The sequence below is a fragment of the Podarcis filfolensis genome (assembly GCF_964270895.1).
Source record: "Podarcis filfolensis genome assembly, chromosome: 2".
Taxonomy (NCBI): Eukaryota; Metazoa; Chordata; class Lepidosauria; order Squamata; family Lacertidae; genus Podarcis; species Podarcis filfolensis.
In genome coordinates, this window is record NC_139605.1 from 115659034 (window position 1) to 115683285 (window position 24252).

At 43.0% G+C, this 24252-nt stretch overlaps 1 protein-coding gene across 1 annotated transcript in view; it reads left to right on the forward strand.

The window, feature by feature from the left end:
* The first annotated feature begins 35 nt into the window (after positions 1-35).
* The window catches only part of LOC310755899 (cyclic AMP-dependent transcription factor ATF-7), a 115842-nt gene continuing 91625 nt past the window's right edge, over positions 36-24252 (forward strand). The window contains exon 1 of the mRNA XM_083599316.1: positions 36-488. The gene's annotated coding sequence lies outside the window, so the exon portion shown is untranslated. The remainder of the gene's footprint in view (positions 489-24252) is intronic.

A 24252-nucleotide genomic window follows, 5' to 3' on the forward strand; every position in this document is an offset into this window, starting at 1 on the left:
ATTTTTAAAAAATATGCCACAGGAGGAGGAGGCTGCTGGGTGGGGAATTCCAGGGGATAAGGGCAATAGGAAGGGAGAACTAGGCGGTTGTGGCCTTTGCAGAAGTGGGTGAGAACACATAAGCAAAGCGATCCCCCAAGAAGAAACAAATCTGAGTAACTCGTGGAAGCTGTTACATAAGTATATGCTCCCAGCCACTTGGTAAAGGTGGTGTGGCTTCCTCAAGATTGCTTTCCGATTTGGAGAGCGCTTGGCAACCTCTGCTGCTCATCCTTGCAGCCTCTTTTCTGCTCCTCACCATTGCAGTGGCAAGCCTCCCATTTGTACTGCCCAGGGGTACAAGGGTGAGCAAGCAGGGGCTACTTTTGCAGTTGTCTCCCAGGACCACCTCTTGTCAGCAGAAAGCAGTCAGTGCCCCGCTCTGCTCTTTCTTTCTGGGCCGTATGGTAGATAGGATGTAGCCCGTTGCACCACCCAAGAGTGAGCAGGTGAGTGACTAGCAACAACAGCTCCTTGCCACTCTCAGTCACGCCTCCCATGAAGCAGCTGCTTCCACTGGCTTGTCCACTCCCTCCGGTGGGTGGTGATTGATCCAGTTCTCAGTGCCACCCAGAGTTAGAGGGCAGGCGAGTGAGTATGGATAGGGGGAATGCCATGTGCTTACCTGCTTTGCGTAGCACGGAAGAATTTGCCCTCCAAGCAGCAGTGCTGGCTACTGAGATGGTAACAAGTTGGGGGTCTTTGTTAGTTGGCTCTCCAAGCTACCCCCCTGAGAGACAGAAAGGGGGTGGGTCTGCTGCTGTTCTTGGTCTCTACCTCTGCTGCTTCTCGAGTGAGCGGCAGAGCAGTTAAAAGTGGCTGCAGGGAGGCTGTCTCTGAGCTGTATGGTGGTTGCACCCACATCATCAAACAATTGGGGATGGTGTATGTGTGCAGAGACATTATTCTTGCTTGCTTCAGTTGGCAATCAGATATTAAAGGTGCGCCTTGCTGCCATCTCTGTCTCTGGACATTATGGAAGTTGGGTGCCCAGTCCTCCAGGCCGTGCACCCAAAGGATAATAGTGAATGGAGATAAAAAAAATTGTCCAGTAGCACCTTCGAGACCAACTTAGTTTGTTCTTGGTATAAGCTTTCGTGTGCATGCACACTTCTTCAGATACATTGAAATGGAGATGACATTTGTTTCTTGCCACCATTGTTTGCACACACATGGAGCAGCTACCTCCAGTTGCTTGCCTACTACAGCTGCGAGGTGGTGCTAGCCCCAATTCCTGCTGTTGCTCACAGGGAGGATTCAGCTGAGTGAGTGGAGGGTGACTGCTCATTTAAAATGCCACAACCATGCCTGCTTGGAGCACAGATAACAGTGTGATGTTAATGCCCACAGTGACAGCTAATTAAGCTTGGGAGGTCTCTCAAATTGCTGTGGACTCAGCACTGCCCAATCGTACTGGTTTCTGATGTCAGGCCCTTGATTTCTGCATATAGTGAGGGGTGATTTGAGGAATTTCACGTAGAGGCTAGTGGGTTTGTCAGAATGACTTTGATATAGAATGTCTCAGTACAGGAATATAGTGTGTGGAAGGAAAAAGAATAAATTGCCCCACTGTCAAGTTGAGTGACCAGCATGGTGTCAAGGGAAGGAACATGAATATTGATCCTACCCTTGCAGCCCCTGTGAGTTGGATGTAAATGTTAATGCAGCAGTCTTCAACTACATTTCAGGAGTGGAGGGAATAGATTATTTTGCCTGGCTGGTTTTGCTGATAACTGTTCACAGCTAACATTTTATTTGCTTGGTTTCTTTCATATTCACAGTGCTTTGAAATGGGATCTTGATTGGCTTGTTTATCTCAATATTTTGAGGGCCAGGCAGCACTTAATTGCCAACTTAAGACAGCCTATCTGTTCTCTCTATTCTCTCTCAAATAAAGAAATAAAATAAAGTTTCAATATTGAGTGGAAAAAGTTCTCTTCTGTTTTACTGATAAACTGTTTAATGTGCATAATTGACTTGGCAACATTTTGTGATTCCTCTAATATTATGAGAGTTATTTATATAAAAACGATATGGGCTCTTGCAGTACACACACTGGCTCAACCAACTTGATTGGAAGTGTTCTCATTTTAGTGACAGTACTGGTAGTTACATAGTTATACTCTGTGTTCTAATAACTTAGCATTTATACAGTTCATTTTGATTATTCCAAACACTTCATGCATGATCTCTTGTAATAATGGCTCTGTAATGTCTTAACTATCCCAAGTAGCAGATGGGGTCGATGAACAGTGGCTCACAACTGAGATAAGCTTTAAGCTATGGACTTGCAGGTTCCCTCTTAGTCATTGACCTCATTCACATGTAAAGTTAAGCCAAACCACGACTTAGTTTGCATGAGAAGACACGTGGCATCTGGAGAGGAGATTGTCACCGCTTTGCTTCTCCTCTGTTGCATTGCTGCTTTGCCAAACCAAACTATGGCTTAGAATTGTGTGCAAACAAGTGCTACATCACCTTCAAGGGTTAAAGTCAAAATATTTCCTCTATGCTATTGGTTATGTTACACTCTGCATTTACTAATTACTTATCCATATGGAAAAGTAAGTTGATAACCAGTGAAGGGTATGAGCTATGAAATTGTGTGCACTGCTAAATAAGAATGGAGCTCTGAAACCTGTTTCTCCCCCCACCCTCTTTAAAACAAAGTAGTGAAGCTATTTCATGCATGTTCAGTTAGCAAAAAAGCTAGACTAGGCCTTACTAAGTAGCTATATTTTGGGGCATCCAACTGCATTTTGAGCTTCATGTCCATATATAATATAAACCAGAAGTGCCCTTCAGATAATGTTGGACTATAGTTCCCATCATTCTCAGCCAGCACGGACAGTGGTCTGGAGTGATAGGAGCTGTAGTCCATTATCAACAACATCTGGAGGGCACCATGTTGGCTACCAGTGTTATAAATGGATCTACTGCCTAGGTTCTTAGACTTTGCCAAATCAAAAAGACATTGCCTCAGGTTCAAAGAAAGTGGTTCTGTCAGATCTAGGGCAGATCCATCCACGCTAAAGCAACAAGCCAGCTTTTAGAAATATTGTTTCCCACCCCTCTGGCTAATATTTTCATGGTTTCTCTGATCTACTCAAAATATGAGGTTCAGTAGTGACTCTATCCAAACTGAGCAGTCATGGGGCAGCAAAGAGCATATCTGTTTCCCAGGAATTGCTTGTTCTGTTTTACTTGTGATTTGAAAATTGTGATTTGTGAGGGACTGAAAGGACTTGTCTCTACGGTTGTTGTTTATTATATTTTATTGGAGTTAGAAAAATCCCAGCTGCCTTGTCAGTTATGTGCCTAAGTGTTTGAAGAAATTTTGATTCCTTGATTCTGTCAATCTACTCAGGATTGGCAAAACGTTCTTAATTCCTGTTGTTTAGTCTGTGGTTCTACTACTCAGTTGTTCTGAGGCATTCTAGCAACTGGTGGGGGTCTTTATGTTGCTGTGGTCCCCAAGTGGTTGATTTAGAGAGCATGAACAAAGTGTAATTGGCTGCTTATACTCAGAATGGTGAATTCTACTGACAGATGCTGAACCTGTTCGGTTGTCCAACACGTGGTATAACTTCACTAGGCAAAAGAAAGGAAAGAGGGAAATGTTGCATTCACATTAAAACCAGATTTAAGGCTTTGGATCCAGTACTGTTGGGGCACTGATGTTGATGGAACAATGTCAGCTGATTTTTCCACAGCAACCAGGAAGAGGCTTCCTGTGGCCCCTAGCATGCAAAATGTCAAGTTACATGCCTTATGAACATACCCTCTCAACCCACATGCACAAACTGTCTATACCACGAAGAACCTGAAATACACACAATGGAGAAATATATACACATGCTGCTGTCAAATCTTTCTTCTACTACAGGGCTTCCCAGCTAGTGGTCTGGGGACTACAAGTGAGCCATGAGCTTCATTTGGGTGGTCTGTGGTGTGTCTGTAAAAATGCAATTAAAGAGCTGGGTGCCAAAAAGACTGAACTTAAGAGTTCAGAGCTACTCAAGAATAGTGGCCAAAAGTGTGAGCTATGAACTAGGAAGTCCCCAGTTCTCCTTACTCATGGATTTGGGCAGGCGGCTATTCTCTTGCCTTCGGTTCTCCATTTGTAATATGAGAATAGTAATGCTAGTTTATCTTACATAATTACTATAGGAATTACTAAGGAAAGTGTGCATAAAGTACTCTGAAACACTTGCAATGATGCATGTAAATGTGAAGGGTAGTATTCAACTAAATTTGACTTGGAGTAGACCCACTGAAATGAATAACTATTATTATGTTAGTGTCAATTAATTTTGCCAAACTTAATTGAATACCACCCTAAATATTACTATTGGTCCATCTTCTTTATTTAAAATGCCTTTCTGACTCTGCAGGTTCTCCATCTCTACATTATGTTCCCACTCATATTTGCATACAAACCGCAAGGTGCAATTGGACTGCTTATTATAGAGTAAGTTCCACTGAATTCAGTGGGACCTCTGGGGACCATATTTAGGATTGTGCTAGGGTTTTCCAGGTTATTGGGCAAAGGTGAGCTTTTTGTAGCAATGGACTGCTGATGGTTGTTCACCTACTAGAATGATGTCTCCCTTTTGTAGCCTTATTTGAACTTGTTATTTAATCATATGAACACTATAATCGTAGTAACCACTGATGAACCAAAAGTAATAACTGTGTTTGGTCAACAGACATTAGCTGCATTTTTGGTCTGCCATCAATATAGGTTTTGTAATAAACATCTTGGATTTACAAACACATATTAGCAAAGAAATGGAGACAGGGAAAATGTAGGTGATCCCTGTCATCAAAAGTTTTATCTTTACTTGGTATGGATATAGCAGGAAAAAATGGATTGCACTGACTGACAAGTTGCTTGATCATTGTTGTTATGGGCTAGCCGCTAGGCTGAAAAAACTGCATTTTCTCAGATGCACTTTTACTGATTACACATCTAACACGGCTGGTTGTTTCAGTCATGCCTCCAGTATTGTTTATTATGGTTATCATTTAGAACTGTCTTGGTAGCCTGGGTTTTTTATTCCAAAGTGATTAGTAACTCAAGCTAAAATTGTCAATATGCTGTCAAAATAGAATCAGTATAACAACAATGTAAGCAGAGAGAACAGGGGGAGAATAATATAGAAAATTTAATAATATAGAAAAATGCCCACAATAATATGATCAATTCATTTAAGTATAGATGAGCAAACACAAAATACAAATAGCATTTTACTGTAAGTCAAAAATCCATGATCACACACACATATCCATCCTGTAGAAATTTCAATGTCCTGTGTAATTGGGAAGATATGCTGCCTCCAAGGCAGGATCTGTCTTCTCCCTCTAGGCTCTTCCCTGGCCCTCAGGCAAGCAGGCAAAACATCAGAATCCTCAAAGCTGGCCCTCTCTCAAACCAGATAGACAGTAGGCTGAAATGGAGGTGTCCATCACTGCTCTGTGAAACAGTGTCCCCCCTCCTTGATGGCGGTGATTTACCATTGCAGTATGCAACCAGGAAGTGATTGCAAGCAGCAAAAATAACTTTCCTTTCTGGCCAGAAATTCCTCACTCCAGATAACTGTTCCTCTCTAGGCGTGACCTTAGGTGCTTTTCAGCAGAAACAATGGGACCAGGAGGCTATAGATTGCATAGTTCAAGACTTCCGGAGTCGGCGCCATCGGCAATGGCGGATTCCCTCTAACTCGGAGGGAGATAGCTCTACGGAAATCGGGTCTTGCCGCTGCGGCGAAGCGGGGACCCCTCAAAAAACCACAGGCGGGTGAAGCCTGTGACCGTGGGACTCGGCGGGCACCTTCAGCGCCCCCCCAATTTGCAAAGGAACCCAGTTACGGGCTCCGGAGCGAAACGGGGTGAGCGGCGCGGTGCTGAGAGTCAATTGCTTCTTCCGTGGAGTGAAGCCGCACAGCTGTTGTCGGAGAGCGCTGACTTTTTTCCTGTGACAATTCGGCCAGCAAAACAACTACCGTGAGTAGGTTGAATTTAAAGATTTGAAAATAAGGGAAGAAAAGGCACTAATTTGGTACCGAAAACGGGAAGGTGTAAACAGGAAGTCCGCCTTCCGTTTCTTGTAAACAGATCAAAGCAAAGACTATTTAAACTAAGACCTGGAAAATCGCTTTAAAAGGACTTAAATCCTAACATCAAGACAAAAGATCTTCCTCCCTGAATTGCAGGAGAGGGGAGGGAAGAGGGAGAAGTATTTTTGCCTGCAAAAAGAGAGGAAAAAGAAACAAAGACCACCGCTTAATGCCTGGGAACGGGCTGTCAAGTGTTAATAAGATTGCCGTACTGTGAATCGCGCTGTTTATGGACATTGTAACCTTTTGACAGTTAACTCTGCAAGAGAGATACTTTTGATTCTGACTGGCTTCTCCGGACTTTAAGGAACTGTAAAGTAACTGAAATTGAAATTGAAACGGTTGTTTACTTTGTTAAATGGGGGATTTGGAAAAGTTACTTTAATGCAACAAGAATTGACTGTTACTGTGTCCCCCTAGAGGAACTTTGCAATTGTTACAATTGGCCAGGGAATTTTCCACTCCAAATTGGCCAGGGGAATTTTCCACAGCAAAATAAACTCCGTCCGTGGGACTGACCTTGAGCTTCAGATAAAGTGTTATGGCAAACTTGCCTCAGGAAAAAACAACAAGATCTGGGAAAACTCGGCAGCAGCGAAGAGCATCAGCATCTGGCCCTTCTGCACCATCAGGGGCAGCACCTGTTCAAGTTGATCCAAAAGGAATGGCATCTGAAGATGTTTTAGCTGTGGCATTAGGCAAAATTAATGAATCTCTGGAAAAACTGAGTAAACAAGTAGCTGAAGCATCAACTATAATTGATGCCAGTGGTGGCCATGGCCAGTGCATAGTTGTGTGCACATGCTCACACTCACCCCCACTTGCACACGTGCTACACATACAGTACAGACATCTGGCTCCTTCACCAGCCAGTTTTTGTTGAATGCTGAAGACGCACCTCTTTACCCTGGCCTCTGACACCTGAGGTGTGTGTTTTCAGGAATTAACCTGTGACTGCCTGTTTTTATTTCTGAATTTTAAATTATGGTAACCTGCTCTGGGACCTGCTGATGAAGGGCAGGTAACAACAATAATAATGGATTGTCTTTGTGAAGAGGAAAAGGCATTATCCCTCCACCCCCAACTTGGAGAGAGTGGTTTATGTCTGTGTGAGTCAAACTGAAGGTAAAAATGCAGTGGTTCCAGTCTTCACCCCAGCAGAGTGCTGTATCGCCTAATCTGAGTGCTGAATTTGGGTGATAAAGCTGTGGGGACTTGGTAGGCCACTTTGCATGTCTTCCTTCCCAGGCTGGATCTGGCCCACAGGTTAACTACTCTTAGTAGAGACGATCAGTTATTGAAAGTTGCAGTGGGTAAGCATTAAACTCTCTTGGTGCTGTTGCCTAGTGGGCCTAGTTTATGCTTTGGTTGAGTTTTGTCTAGGATCATTTTGATTCCACACCCCCTTGGATTTGGAGATACTTTGACACATTGAACGATAACACTGTTGTAAACAAAGGTACTAGTCTCCCATTTGAAAGCGGCAATTATTCAGGGTGGATTTGTTCAGGAAGCTGCCTTTAGGGAACAATTAGAGCTGAATTTGAAGTCTGTCCTTCCCATTTGAATTAATTACTAGCCTCAGGTTTCAATATTTCTTAGGTGTTGCTAAGACCTTGGGTATATAATCTATATGGAATTATTCTGTTCCTGCCTCTCTCCCCCCCCCCCCCCCCCGTTTAGTTTTCCATTGCATTGCGTGCAGTGGTGCACTTTTTGTGTTTGGCAACTTTAAGAAGAGTGTGTGTATCTGTATTGGAGGGCATTTGGGGGAAAATATGGGGCCTTCATGCTTGCCTTGCTTGCTTATGTTGTGGTTAGGATCTTCTGGGAATTCCTACTTTCATTTCTTTAGGATTTCCTGGCCCTCTTAGTTACAGATATCTTTCAAAATGCAGTGGTGTGAAGTTCAGGGATCAACAAGAAGCAAGTAAGACATCTGCTTTCACTGTTGAAAACTCATGAGTTCCAAATCAATATATCATGATTTTTCCATGTGTGATTATGCTCAGTCTGAAGAGTAAACTATTTCAGTTTAAATCCTAGGTTGTCTGGTGGTGAATTAGGAGTTGGGACTTTCCGGCAAGGCAGGGGACTAGGAGTGAACTGCAGAGGACTCTGAATTCTGGTACTTTGAGGGAATGAACAGGAGCTGCTGGAAGACTTGCAGTGGCTGAGGAATTCTTCAGACAGGCACTCAGCATAAATTGTGCAAGCATTGGCTCGAGAAGGGAGTTGCTCAGCATCTGTCCTTTAGCTGAGGGCTTTCTGAAGGCACCCTTGATATCAGTTTGCCCCATCCATGGCTCTTGCACAGAGCTGTAGGATGTGGTAAAGACATTGCAAGGAAAAATGGCTATACACTTGCATATCAAATCACCAGTGAGTGTGGGGTTATCTGGGTTAGTCCCAGAAGATACATTAACAGGATGTGGGGAATTTAAAAGGTTTGAGAAACATTCATGTAGTGAGAATATGCCAATAGTTTGACATGCAGCTAAGGTATGTAAGTTACCTGCCACCCATACGTCCTGTTATATCTTTATAATGTGGTATTTGACACTGAACAAGATACCTGTTCCCATATTTGGGGAGTGCTGTCTCTAGCTCAACTTCTTAAAGCCTTGTCAGTTTCTTTGCCTGGTGACTTTCCCTACTTATGAAGCTAAAGCAAAGCAATTAGGAACTATTGGGTAATATAAGTGGATTATATTTAATCAAGGCAATTGGGAGATATCAGAGGGTCATTTTTGGAGGAGACCTACTGAACTCAATGAGTAAGTTACTGAGCATGGCCTCACTGGTATCACCCATAGCCTGGAGAGAGAAACACCTTGGTCCTGCCAATTCAGTGTCTGTTGTTTTCTACTTGTATCTTCTTTAGTAGTCTGATGTCTGATCTAGTAGCTTGATCTAGTCAGCCCGAAGTGATATGAAAAGAGCACAGTAACTTCTGTTTTCCTTGTCCCATCCTCCAAGAAATTCTAGTTGGAGAAAGCAGTGTATGAGAAAGCACAAAATTTATATCTGATCAAACATCGGCTTCCTTCTTTTAAACTCTGGTGGGGTTGCAGCAGGATAAATTTAACTCAAAAGTGCCATTGAGAATCAAGGAGGGCACGGTCAGTTCTATTAGCTCTTAGAACCTTGGGGACCCCGACTTTTCTCTTGTTAAAAGTTCATTTCTGGCCCTCCAAGACATATGAGACTTTGGGAAATATAACTGATAAGGAAGTTTTAAAGCAAGTTTTATTGTGTATTTATACTCTTATGACTTCTAAGTCATATTCTGCATCAGCTGTAACTCTGCATTTGCCATATTTATTAAACTGTGTCTGCTAAATATTACTGACAACATTTTGGCACAGCTCCTTTAAATCCTATAGTCAAATATTATTAAAATGTACTAACTATATTTCACCAATAATTGGTTTCATCAATCACTGTACTAGGTGACAACTGCAAACTGAGAGAGTGGGGTTCACCTAGCCAAGCCTGTCAGTGGAAGCCCTGTGCAAGGACTTCTAGTTTACACAATGTGGCTTTCCCCTCTCCCCACCCCTGAGGCCCCTGAAATTGCCTTGGGGGGGTGTCAAAAGAACCCCCTTAAAAGGGGGGCAAGGTAATTCCATCTGGCAAGCTGAAATGCTTCTGCAGATTGAACAGTTGGAAGAATCCTACCATCAGGCTTTAAGTTTCAACTGTATTAGTACAGAAGAGCAATCCTACACAAGAGTTACTGCAGGAGGACAGAAGGAAGTCTGAACCGTGTGTCAAAGGTGGAATGTGTCAAAGCTAGGAAAATAATAGTAGAAACATAGTTGCTGTGTTAACTCATAATGCAAAATCACAATTTGGCATTTTGAATGTGAGACGCAGGGAGTCTCCCTCCAACCATGGTTTAGTGCAGTAACTGATTCCAGAGTTGCAGTAATCCATATTGCATTAAAAAAAACCAAGCTTAGATAAGTTTTTTTTGTCCTTTCTTTTGCATGGCGGTGTACCATATATCTTTATCACTAGCTTTCTTGTTTTTAAGTTCTGCTGTATATTAGCATGTTACCCAAACATCCTGGTCAAGCAACTAATATTTCCCTGCTGTGTTGAGTGTTTTAACAATCACCGCATGTTACGGAATCACGCGTTCCTTGTCATCTGAAAGGACTTAGGACATGATTGACAGATGCTGGCCCAATATATATATATTTCATGTTGCAACCTTCAGAAGCTCAGTTTAACAAATTGTGGCGTGGCCTCGGAGTGTGACTTGTGCCAGCCTGTGGTGACAGAGAATCTCGTCTTTGTTTATAGGAAAAATAATCCAGAGCAGCAGAACTAGTCAATTTGCTATTTATTTATTTATTTATTTATTTATTTATTTATTTGCTGATAACATTCTACATCAACAAAGCATAAACAAAAATGACACAACAACAAAAACCTTTCCTTTCAAAGACTTTAAATCGTTGACAAAAAATCAGAAAAGCAATCAATTTGTGTAACGTACTTCCCAATTAACAACATAATTTCCCCCAGTCATCCAAAACCTCAACTACTGTACAGTGGTACCTCGGGTTACAGACGCTGTAGCTGAAATTATTCTGTGACCATTGTAGCAGCAGGATAATTAAAACAGCACATGAGACTTTGCTACTGTATCTGAAACTTTGCTTTTCAACAAAATGTAACATTCCACCATATTATGTTAAAATCTCTAAGAGGGAAAGAAACAAAGATGATTTACCGCTTTGAACGTAGCTGCAAAAAGTTATTTTTTGGGAACGGTTGTTTGGCTAGCAAAATTGTCCTAAAGAAACAGTACTGTGAGTCAGGCATTAGATATGTAAGCTTGGAATCTGTGGCTCAGTTCAGACATCATGCCAAACTATGGTTAGGAAGGCTTAACTATGTTTTGACAGTATGTCTGAATTGACAAAAGATGGTTGCAGTTGTCTGGCAAAACAAGAATCTGAAATGATGTTTGAAGTGGGTTTGTAAACTGTGGTTTCTGTTAATTATGGTTTGGCATCATGATACCGATGGGCACTGCTCCCTTCCAGAGGTCACTGAACCTGAAGTGTTGAACAAATGAAACAGAAAAGCAGGCAAGGAGCTCTAAACTGTGGTTTGTCTTCGGATACTAAAGCATGGTGGGGCAAGCCATGGTTTGGCTTGATGCCTGAATTAAGTCTGCATTAACCCGGTATATTTACTGGATTCCAGAATGCTGTCACTATAGTGGATTATAGTTCTTGTTTTCCCCATAAGCAGTCACTGAAAAGTGTCAGGCCTATTACACTATAGCTACTCTAATTGAGTTGATAATGAAGATAATCCTCAATTAAAAATTCTTTAAGGAGTCCTGAGGATGTCTTCCCCCAAAGTCTGCAGTCTGGGATAAGCTGTTACAAAGTTTCTTCTGACTAAAGATATTTGAAACTCCAACCACGATTCTGATTCCTATTACTGTATCTGGGCGCTTCTGTTGCTTATTATTAGCTCCTGCCTTAAGATTGTTTTTATTTTCTTTATGAAGTATATTAAAATGCTTCTGGGAAATATAATTGTGTATTGTACAGGGAAATCCATTGACAAATTTGGCATATGGGGATTTTAGGAAAATGCATTGGTTTCCTACCAGTGTTGTGCTTTCATGCAGTAAAAGTTAGCAAGCATTTTCTAACAGAAAAGGGGCTTGCTAAATATAACAGGGGGAAATATTTATATTGAGGAAACAATATTGAGATGGAATGTTTTCAAAACCTGTTTGTGTGAACACAAATGGTACGACAAAGACTTTATAACAAGATGCTGCATGCACAGTAAAAAAAAATATTGAGATGGATGGAATGTTTTCAAAACCTGTTTGTGTGAACACAAATGGTATCACAAAGACTTTAAACAAGATGCTGCTTGCACAGTATAAAAAAAATCAAATATGGGGTACGTATATGGCTGAAAACGAAAATAGAGGACTCCTCACATTACTGTATAAAACTTTTCAGTTGGTGCAAACTGTTTATCACCTATATAAATAGTAGTCTAGGATAAGAGTTTATGGTATTTTGTTATTATTTCACCAGCTTATGGGTTTGTGCACATCCCAATGTGGCAAACTTCCTGCAGGAGTTACCAAGCAGCATTTGGTGGCGCTGTGGGTTAAACCACAGAGCCTAGGACTTGCCAATCAGAAGGTCGGCGGTTTGAATCACCATGACGGGGTGAGCTCCCGTTGCTCGGTCCCAGCTCCTGCCAACCTAGCAGTTCGAAAGCGCATCAAAATGCAAGTAGATAAATAGGTACCACTCCGGCAGGAAGGTAAACAGCGTTTCCATGTGCTGCTCTGGTTCGCCAGAAGTGGTTTATTCATGCTGGCCACATGACCTGGACGAGCTGTACGCTGGCTGCCTCGGCCAGTAAAGCAAGATGAACACCGCATCCCCAGAGTCATCCATGACTGGACCTAACGGTCAGGGGGCCCTTTACCTTTACACATATACATATATTGCTATAGGTCTGAATTTAATAAATAATAATAATATTTTAAAAATAAATATGGACCAAGAGTCTTGTCTCCCTTTGCTGAGGGGTGCAAGATTTTGCTTACAAAGCCCTGTTTTTGAACTGTGAGCAGCAGCCCACTTCCATCCATGCCAGTCATTAAAAGAACATGAAGAAGGTACCCAAGTTTGCTTGTTTCCTCTTCACTTTCCACCCTGTTTTCCTTTTTTCTGTCATGTCTTTTGTAAGCCTGTGGGATGGGACTGTGTTGCATTGCTTTTGTAAGCTACTGTGGGAGCTTTCTCCGATAAAGAGTGGGATATAAAAATTTTGAATAAATAACTGCTTACATGTACAACAAGGATTGCCTTCTATAAAGGAGCCCATCAGTTTAATAACCTTTAGGAGTACAATTTTAATGCAGTTTTAGGCCTTCTCAATTTTGGACAATTCTCCCTTCCCACAGCACCCTATTTCATGTTGTTCAAAGGGATCCCTTGATCCACTCAAGATGCTTTTTGAGGGCAGAGAGGATAAAGCAAACTTCCTTCTACTCATAGTTCTTGGCATCCAAGCTATGTTCTACTGCTGTGGTTTGCATGTTCGTTTCTGTTCAAGTGGTGTAAGCAGCTTTTTGAGATGGAATAATGAAAAGTCTCCTAACTGGAAATAGTTAATAAACTATCAGACCTCTTCCTTAACTGAAAAGTATATATCTGGTTGCGTGACATGGTGCCAAAAGTAGTACTTAGAATCTGGTACCATTGTTTTGAGTTCTAAGAATATTGTGTTCTGGCTGTAAAAGCAAAGTTTATAGCTTTCAAGGTTTAGACAAAAGGTGGACAGTGGGCATGCAGTGTCACAGGCTTCCAAAAATGTCCTCATTTTGCTAAGTAGATTTTCTAATTGCAGGGTGTGGGATTTGAGGGGTAATTTGGAATCTTCTCCTTTATTATAAAACAGAAGATGCATGGCAGAGGATAGGATACATACATACACTTCTCAGAGCTTGTGCCCTGGGGAGGTCACTTTGGTGCTGCTAATGCAGAGGTTTGATTGCACCCCTAGAGGCGTACTCCATTGTCTCTTGAGACAGACAGATGTGCCAAGCAACAGCTTTTGAATGTGTAAGATTGGTATGTTCTTTGGGGCAAAGGAGAAATGCAAATTTGGGGACTCCTGTAGGATAGTAGGTAGATTTCAAAAGTTACAAGTACTTGCACTTGGCTCTTTCCATAGATCAGCTCCTTCTGGCCAATATTTTTTCCTATGTACTTCAGAAGGTTCAGTGAAAATTCTGCTGAATTGTGTTTCCTCTGAAACATTGTTAAGGAGTGATACTCTTTTTGGAGCCTATTTCAAAGTACATACTTCCTTCCTTGCATTTTTACTGGGAGAGATTTTACTGCTTTTGCAAGGCAAGCTACGCCTGCGTGTTCTTGCACTTTTGACAGCAAAGTAGGAAGGAGTCATTTTATGGCTTACAGTAATCAAAGTGTTCTTAGCTTACAGGGAACTGTAACATTTCCCATACTACGAACTCACAATTTTTCTTTCTAGCAAGAACATGTTCTCTTACCACATGTAAAAAGTAAGAAGTTGTCTGCTGACACGTTTGCCGCTTAAGGGAGGAATTCAGCCTCATTGTAAGGCACTGCACAAGGGTTTCAGCTGATGAAACTCATTAGTTGAATCCCATCCATAGTCCAGTACAGGCTTCCTCAACCTCGGCCCTCCAGATGTTTTGAAACTACAGTTTCCATCATCCCTGACCACTGGTCCTGCTAGCTAGGGATCATGGGAGTTGTAGGCCAAAAGCATCTAGAGGGCCAAGGTTGAGGAAGCCTGGTCTAGTAACCTCACCAGATTTTATCTGTGTTTTGTCTGTTAGAGGTTTAACCTGTTGTTGTTGTTTAGTCGTTTAGTTGTGTCTGACTCTTTGTGACCCCATGGACCAGAGCACGCCAGGCACTCCTGTCTTCCACTGCCTCCCGCAGTTTGGTCAGACTCATGTTAGTAGCTTCGAGAACACTGTCCAACCATCTCATCCTCTGTCGTCCCCTTCTCCTTGTGCCCTCCATCTTTCCCAACATCAGCGTCTTTTCCAGGGAGTCTTCTCTTCTCATGAGGTGGCCAAAGTATTGCAGCCTCAGCTTCACGATCTGTCCTTCCAGTGAGCAGCACTCAGGGCTGATTTCCTTCAGAATGGATCGGTTTGATCTTCTTGCAGTCTGTGGGACTCTCAAGAGTCTCCTCCAGCACCATAATTCAAAAGCATCAAAGAGGTTTAACCTAGGTTTGTTTATTATCATAGGTCTGAGTACTAATGGTGTTCAAAGATAATTGTGAGGGAGTAGTGTCAATAAAATTAGCTAGTGTGCATAAACTTGAGGCAAATGAGTCAGTGCATATTCATCTCTTTTAAAAAGTGGGATGACAGCCAGCCATAGCTGAGCTCTTACATAGCATTGCTTTTAACAGGGAAGATTATAAGCTTGGGTATTTAAGCATTGAAATCAATGGGCCCTGCATTTTGACTGGATTATACTGATGGTTTCTGCCTCCCAATCTGGCCAGCAGCACCTGTAACTTCCATACTACTTTACAGCAATGTCCCCTAAGAGGAGCTTCTTTGAAGACCTTAAATAAACAGCAGCACTCATAATTGTGTAACTCTGGTTTTGATTTGCTCACAAAAAGAGACTCCAATTCTTGTTTGTCTGCATGGGTTTCTTCTTGCTCCAATTCAAGGTGCTTGTGATTTATGTCCAAAAAGGCCTTTAATGCTTTCTCCTGAGATCTAGAATCTGTTGGTGTACCTTCCACTTTAGAGATTCAAGTACCAGGGACGTGGAACAAAGCTTTTACTGAGGTGATGCCTTGTTATTGTTGGCATCCATCTGTCTCAAGAGACAATGCAGAGTGCTTCTGGGGGTGAAGTCGAACTGCTGCATTAGCAGCAGCAAAGCAACCTCCCTGGGGTGCAAGCCAGGGCAGCGTGTGTGTGTAGGTCTTGGCTGCTGAGATGACAAGACCCCCACTCTCGGCCTTGCTGATGTTCAAAGAAAACAAGAGCAATATGTTTGGCACCAGCTTGGCTGCAGGAGTTGCTGGAAGGAGGAGTTCAAGGCACCATCCAATCATCTTAGGGACTCCACTCTGGATTTATGTAGGGTTTCTTCTCCTGAAGATATCCCACAATGCAGCAGAGGTTTAGGATCAGAGTTTTCCATCTCCTAGATGGGCTACCTTCCCAGGTTGACCAGCCCCGCCTGCCCTCTACAGCATCTTTATCAACGACTTGGATGATGGACTCAAGGGTATCCTGATCAAATTTGCAGATGACACCAAACTGGGAGGGGTGGCTAACACCCTAGAGGACAGGATCACACTTCAAAACGACCTTGACAGATTAGAGAACTGGGCCAAAACAAACAAGATGAATTTTAACAGGGAGAAATGTAAAGTATTGCACTTGGGCAAAAAAAAATGAGAGGCACAAATACAAGATGGGTGACACCTGGCTTGAGAGCAGTACATGTGAAAAGGATCTAGGAGTCTTGGTTGACCACAAACTTGACATGAGCCAACAGTGTGACGCGGCAGCTAAAAAAGCCAATGCAATTCTGGGCTGCATCAATAGGAGTATAGCATCTAGATCAAGGGAGGTAATAGTGCCACTGTATTCTGCTCTGGTCACACCTCACCTAGAGTACTGTGTCCAGTTCTGGGCACCACAGTTCAAGAAGGACACTGACAAACTGGAACATGTCCAGAGGAGGGCAACCAAAATGGTCAAAGGCCTGGAAACGATGCCTTATGAGGAACGGCTAAGGGAGCTGGGCATGTTTAGCCTGGAGAAGAGGAGGTTAAGGGGTGATATGATAGCCATGTTCAAATATATAAAAGGATGTCACATAGAGGAGGGAGAAAGGTTGTTTTCTGCTGCTCCAGAGAAGCAGACACGGAGCAATGGTTCCAAACTACAAGAAAGAAGATTCCACCTAAACATTAGGAAGAACTTCCTGACAGTAAGAGCTGTTCGACAGTGCAATTTGCTGCCAAGGAGTGTGGTGGAGTCTCCTTCTTTGGAGGTCTTTAAGCAGAGGCTTGACAGCCATATGTCAGGAGTGCTCTGATGGTGTTTCCTGCTTGGCAGGGGGTTGGACTCGATGGCCCTTGTGGTCTCTTCCAACTCTATGATTCTATGTTCAGAAACCGCCTTCCTGACTGTTGGACCTGCTATTGGGCTCATCTTCTCAATCTGCCGGAGCCCACCTTCACATGCAGGGGAAGTCCCTAACTCACCAAGGGTTTGAGACCCATCGGCTACCCTCACCTGGTTTAGCCAGCCAGTCAGAGGCATTCCAGGGTGTGACTGCTGTCACATGCTGACAGCTTCTAGGAGCCACAGGCGAGAGCTGACTGCAGGGTGGGGATCAAAGGTGGCAAACTATCCCAGGAGCACAGCGTGTCCCCCACCAGAGGCCCTATCCTTCCCCTAACACCCCAATATTTGACTAGAGTTAAATGCAGGGTGGGGGCCAAAAGTGGACAAACTACAATTCTGTGACTCTGTGCTTCTCTGCCTTCGCCGCATTCCTTTGATTTGTGTTTTAGTATCTTCCTTCGTGAGATAATATTATGTGTGTTTGGTGAGCAAAGCAAGTGTGATAGCTAGTATGGTTTCTCAAGGTTTTGACTACATACCAGAATCTGAAATTGCTTGAAAGAAAGATACTTGAAAGAAACATTATAAATTTCCCAGTAACTGTTTATAAAGCCTATGCTAAATGAAGGAATCAAATGAAAGAAAACACATTTGCTTTGAAGTTGTAAATGGGATTGCTGTCAACTGGCAATACATTTTTGAGTGCATTCTGATGTCTCATGTATTGGGATTTTCTGCTGTGTCCACCATTTGCTCCTAGCTAGCTGAAAAGCAGGTCTACGAAGGACTGGGTTTGTGAGGGATCCCTAGGTCATGTCTTGGCCCAACCAGAGGCAACAGTTGAAATTTCTGAGGAGAGCATTGTGTGCAAATCTTTGAAGTAGGGAGTTTTGCTTATTTTCACAATTGTTTTCGTTGGAAAGAAAACCTGGCCTTTCTTACTGCAAAATGTAATGTGATGTCAGTTTGAAAACCCTATTTGAAAGTGTACTTAAATGAAAGCACTTTTGGTATTCAGTGTTGCACTTTATCTGTTTCTCCAAAATGGTATTACCTGGGAGGCTTTGCGGGGCAAAAGAATAAATTATTCTGTGGTCGCTCCCTTAGATTTTCCATGCCATTGCTTTTGCAATCACATTTGCTGTTTAGCATTAGCAAGGTGGTCACATACCTTCAGACTATGCCCTTGTGGAAGGTTATATGAATTACACTTGCAGAATATCAGTCATGTTGGAGTTGCTCTTGTCTTTGATCCAATATGATATTTGTGCCCCTTTTGCTATGGGTGGCTGGCTGCTATTGGCACTATCCTCTGGAATAAAGCATAATTGTGATTCCTGCAGGAACATACAGCCCAGAAACCAAATTATTCAGTTCTTCCTCTTTTGTGTAGGGATTTGAGGGCCCCAAAGGCCCATTTGTTTGCCCATCTGTCAAAGTAGTAGTAGTGATGATGATGATGATGATGATAAATTATTATTATTTATCATTTCTACCCTGCTCATCTGGCTGGGTTTCCCCAGCCACTCTGGGCGGCCTTCAACAGAACATTAAAAACAGAATAAAACTTCAAACATTAAAAACTTCCTTAAAGAGGGCTGCCTTCAGATGCCTTCTAAAAGTCAGATAGTTGTTTATTTCCTTGACATGTGATGGGAGGGCATTTCACAGGGCGGGCACCACTACCAAGAAGGCCCTCCCATAACCTAAGCTGGTTTAATTATTTATATGACTTCTATACCACCCTTTGCACAAGCCGCAAGGCAGGTTACAAAACATAAATACTGATAAAGTAGTGAAATTCTTTAAAAACAGGTAACAGCTCACTAAAGAGCAATTACTAATAGCAGCAGCTACAACAATCTGGTCTCCGTTGCTCCAAATGCCTGCTGAAAAAGATGTGTCTTAATTAACCACCTGAAACTATTGAGAGAGGGGACCAGACACACCTCAGCAGGGAGGGAGTTCCAGATACCTCCACTTACCCAGTGGCGTAGCGTGGGTTGTCAGCACCCGGGGCAAGGCAAGTAATTTGCGCCCCCTAACCCGTGGATTTGCGCCCCCCAACCCGTGGATTTGCGCCCCCTAACCCGTGGATTTGCCCTAACCCCAGATGTTGTGCCCGGTGCGGCCGGCCCCCCCTGCACCCCCCACGCTACGCCACTGCACTTACCTCATACCGAGGAGGGGACCACCACCAGGAGAGCCTCATTGGCTGATGTTAAAGCATGGGCAGGTCAATATAGGAAAAGGCATGCTTACAGGCCATGTAAGAAACTGAGATATGAAAGCTAGGAGCTAAATGGCACCTTAAACCTAGGTTATGGGCGCAACAACGGAATCCAACAACGCAACAATGGTGCACTTTTTAAATAACAAGAATACAAAGCTGAAAATGAATGAACTGCAGCTAAAATATTCATTTTTCACATGGTCTAGTCCTTCCTCTGCCCACCCCCCTAATATTCTTAAGAGGGTCTCTTCTCCAATCTTCAGCGAGTAGCTAGAAGTGGGGAGGCAGAAAAGGGTCCTCTTTTCCTTCCACTCTGCAGTTTTAATCTGAAATCTTTGGCGCAGTACTGCGCCCAGAGCTCAGAAACTGCTTGCGCTAATGAAATTCCCTGTTTCAAAATGCACCTAGAGCAATGGGAGTTTCAAACACTGCTTACAGGTACTTGAGTCCCAATTAGTTGAGGGCTGTATATGGCAAAGTAGGCACCTTGCATTGGGCCTGGAAAGCAACTGGCCACCAGTTTAGCTGTTTTAAAATACTTGTCATATGTTTGTGGCTTGCTGGCCCTACCAGCATTCTTCCTACAACATATTACGCTTGTTGCAATTTCTAGACAGTATTAAAGAGGATCTCCGCATAAAGAGCACGTTGTGGTATTCTATCTTGGAGATTGCACCAGCTGAAACCAGGCAGTGGTGCTCCCAGCTTCCAAAGTCACCTGGGCCTTGAGTAACAAAGATGGTTCCAGGAGCACCCTTATTTGACGACTCTCAGCATCATGTTTATTTGTTGCAGAAGCTTCTCTGTTTTTAGGCATTCCTAGGCAGGGGTCATTGTTTCAGCAAGAAAGTTGCCTTTTCTAAGGAAGTGGGTGAAGATTATTTTTGTCCGGTACTGTGTACTCCCTGCTTGCTGCCTGTGCCTTTGGCTATTGCTGTCCTCTGACCCAGGGAACTAAGTGTTATTGGAGGGGCAATGCAAGATGCTAATTGGGATGAGACTGCCCCATGACATTGTCAGTGCTGACTGAGCATGTGGATTCTGGAGCTCTGGTACTGATAACTACACTTTCTTATGAAGTGTACAGGGTCTTTAAAACTGTTGCTTAGCCTGGTATTCCCATAGTTGCTTATACATGGTAAGAACAGATCTTTGTTTCTTTCCCTTCAAATATCTTCTTCCTGTAAAGAATCAGAGACGGCTACAATAAGATTTTTAAATTTGAGGTGTTTTCCCTTGATCTGACCTGTCCTAGCTCACTTGTCTTGAGCCAACTTATTGTGTTTTATCAGCTAGTATGTTCCTTGAAGACACTTCTAGTTTAGCAGACCTAGCACATTCCTACTTTACATTTTGGTTAACCTAAATATGTCTTCTAATTTGAAATAAGATCCTGCCCTGGTTCAGTTGGATGGGTTTCAATTGCCTCCAGGTAGCTTCTAAAAGTCTGCAAGAGACATTTCCCCCACTGGCTAGGTTTCCTGGTATAATTAAGTTGACCTTGGTAAAATGAATTCTTAGCTGTGAATCTAAAGTATTTTCCATTCCTGTTCTTAGCTTCCTTTTCTGACAATATAATATTTAGAAGTTGGCATCTGGCAATAGATTAACCTTGCTGTTAAATAGCATGCTGTAGGTATGATCCCAAACAATGCAAGTACAGTTTCATATGCTGTAGAATTTATAGAAGACAGATTTACTTGAAATTTCACATTCTTGGAAAAACTGGATATTTTAAGAAGCCGTAATGAAAAAGGCTATTTCAATGTGGATTTATGAGGTGACAGTGTTTCTGGTTGCAGCCTTGTGAACCAGTTAATAGACACTTCTGGAGAAACTAAGAGTTTGCATACCTTCTTCCAATGTACTGACTCAACAGAGCAGCAGGATTCACCTTTTTGTCTAGACCACTGTAGTTGATAAATTCTTCATGTCTTTTGTTTTTTTTAGTTTGTCTTGAAATCTCCCTGCCCCCCAGTCACCTCTTCTTATAGGCCCATTTTTTATTGTTTATTGTCTTCAACTGTTAATCTTTTAAAGGCTTTCCCCCCCCTTTATGAACGTTATGAGCTGTTTTAGGCACACACCATTCAAAAAGTGAGATAACAGATATAAAAGCCAAATTAAGCTCATAAGCACCAGGTGTCTTGAAACTTTGCATGCACAACTTCTCATCCCTTTTCGTAGAATTGTAAAGTTGGAAGGGAACCTCAGGGTCATCTAGTCCAAGTCACTGCAATGTAGAAATCTCAACTAGATCATACATGGCAGGTGGCTATCCAGCCTCTGCTTAAAAACCTCCAAGGAAGGAGAGTCCACCACCTTCCAAATAAGTCCTCTGTTGAACAGCTCTTACAATCAGAAAGTTCTTCCGGATACTTAGTCGACATCTCCTTTCTTATACCTTAAATCCATTGGTTTGGGTCCTAGCTTCCAGGGTTAACAAAAAGTTACTGCAGCTGTTTGAAGATGGAGCGACATCCCCATTGAGAGTAAACCCTCACGGACCATCTCCTAGGCTCAGTGGGAAATTCTCTTTTAAATTAACTGCTTAATGCTTCCCAAGGCCCTGAGCTACACAAGTCCAAGACTTTAAAGAATTGGGGAGTAGTTCAGTGTTGCACTAAAATGGCTGTTCCACAGGTCAAACATTTATGCTTGCTAGAAAGAACAATCCCACTTTCCTCTCCCCATGCATTGTTCTGGGGGTTCTCCAGACTCCCTCCAAGCCAGCTTCAAGGGTGGGGAGAGCCCCCTTGTGCAAACAGAAGTCCTTGTGCAAGGCTTCCACTGATGGGGCTCATTCATTGAATCCTGCCCCTAAAAATAGTAATGTGGGTTTTTCTGTGGGGTGATCTGCACATGCAGGGTCGGGACGCGGGTGGCACTGTGGGTTAAACCACAGAGCCCAGGACTTGCCGATCAGAAGGTGATGGGGTGAGCTCCCATTGCTCGGTCCCTGCTCCTGCCAACCTAGCAGTTCGAAAGCACGTCAAAGTGCAAGTAGATAAATAGGTACCACTCCAGCGGGAAGGTAAACAGCATTTCTGTGTGCTGCTCTGGTTCTCCAGAAGCGGCTTAGTCATGCTGGCCACATGACCCGGTGATGTGGTGAGGTACTGTATTCTGAAATGCTCTCTCTGATTTGGAGAGACGGGGAAGATATCCTCCCTTGTTATATAAAAATAGAAAGTGAGAACAAAGCTATTGTACCTGACTTGCTACTTTCTATGTAGAAAGAAATTTTTATTTCAGCATGAAGGAGCTTTCATGCATGTGGTACCACTGCTGAAATTTGAAGTGATACAGTTCTGGAAGGCTGTCCCTGCATGACACATGCACCCTCTCTGACCTCTGTGCAAGTATAGATCAGCCTTGTGTGGGACTCTACCATACTGCACTTAAAGAAAACTCACTGAGTTCCTAGGAAGCCTAAGAGAAGCATTACAGTTCATGTAAGTTATCAGGGAGTTGCACTGATGGGTATGGGAAGAGTATGCTAACTCCTTGCGAAATATTTCGTCTCCCCTCCCTCTATTTGTATATCTCCATTGGGTTAAGCTGTTGTTACTATTGCTCACTTGATGACCAGGCTTTACTCAAGAAGGGCTTTTTGGATGGATGGCCAGGTTGGTCAATATGTATTAAATCTGCTGTCTTGATAGTACAATTAAGAGATTGGTTTTGCTCTAACCGTAGGAGCCAACTCCTAGGAGCTACAGGGGCTTTGGCTCCCACAATAAAATATTTGAGTGCTGAAGTTGATGGGCTTTCCCATTCAAATGGTGTGTGTGCGCACTGCATCATGTGATCGATAATGCAGGGCACAGCTTACCTGGGCCCCCACAATGTTTTATTCAAGTTGGCACCCCTGGTTCTAACATTTTAGCGGTTGACACAAAAAGGGCTGATGTAATAGTAGCAACAAATTACAAAATAGATGGGAAAAGTCGCATGTGCTTGGAAGTAGAAGCTTTACCTTAGTAAAGGTGATGGCTGTATTCCAAAACCTACCAGGAATATCTTAACCTTTGTCTAGTTCTTGCAGTTTCAACATGGATATGCTGAAAGCAATAAAACAAACAAACCTGTTTGGTGCAGGAGCAAAGACATTATATTCCCAAGTATCTAGTCATAGTCTTGTCCTGTCTGTTACTAAAATTAGACTTCATTGAAGCAATTTGATCAGATTAAATTTGATATAATCTGACTGCATGCTCAAATGAGCGCATACAGGTCATGTTTCATAAGTTTAACACGTGAAACTTCTAACATGGTGAGAGAGGAGTGGTGTGTGTGTGTGTGTGTGTGTGTGTGAACTTAAGTTGACCGCTTTGCCAAAAATCCAACAGCCAATAGAAGAGTTCTTTTGAGGAAGCAGAATGAAATGTGGATAGTTTCTTCTGCCTCAAGGATGCAAGCCTTAACATTGTTGGGTCATGTGGTTCCAGTACTTTCATTCATACCAGAGCCATGTGTGATGGTCTTGGGGAAGAAGAAGAGAGTTTGGATTTGATATCCCACTTTATCACTACCCGAAGGAGTCTCAAAGCGGCTAACATTCTCCTTTCCCTTCACCACAACAAACACTCTGTGAGGTGAGTGGGGCTGAGAGACTTCAGAGAAGTGTGACTAGCCCAAGGTCACCCAGCAGCTGCATGTGGAGGAGCGGAGATGCAAACCCGGTTCACCAGATTACGAGTCTGCCGCTCTTAACCACTATACCACACTGGCTCTCCTAAAATAGAGTATGGATGTAATCAAATGCTCGTCCCTCCATAAGAGGAAGCAGCTTTGTGTGTTACAAAGTGAGGTAAAGGTAAAGGGACCCCTGACCATTAGGTCCAGTCGTGACCGACTCTGGGGTTGCGGCGCTCATCTTGCTTTATTGGCTGAGGGAGCCGGCGTACAGCTTCCGGGTCATGTGGCCAACATGACTAAGCTGCTTCTGGCAAACCAGAGCAGCGCACGGAAATGCCGTTTATCTTCCCGTCAGAGCGGTACCTATTTATCTACTTGCACTTTGACATGCTTTCGAACTGCTAGGTTGGCAGGAGCAGGGACCGAGCAACGGGAGCTCACCCCGTCGCGGGGATTCAAACCACCGATCTTCCGATCGGCAAGTCCTAGGCTCTGTGGTTTAACCCACAGCGCCACCAAATACTGCTTGGTAACTCCTGCAGGAAGTT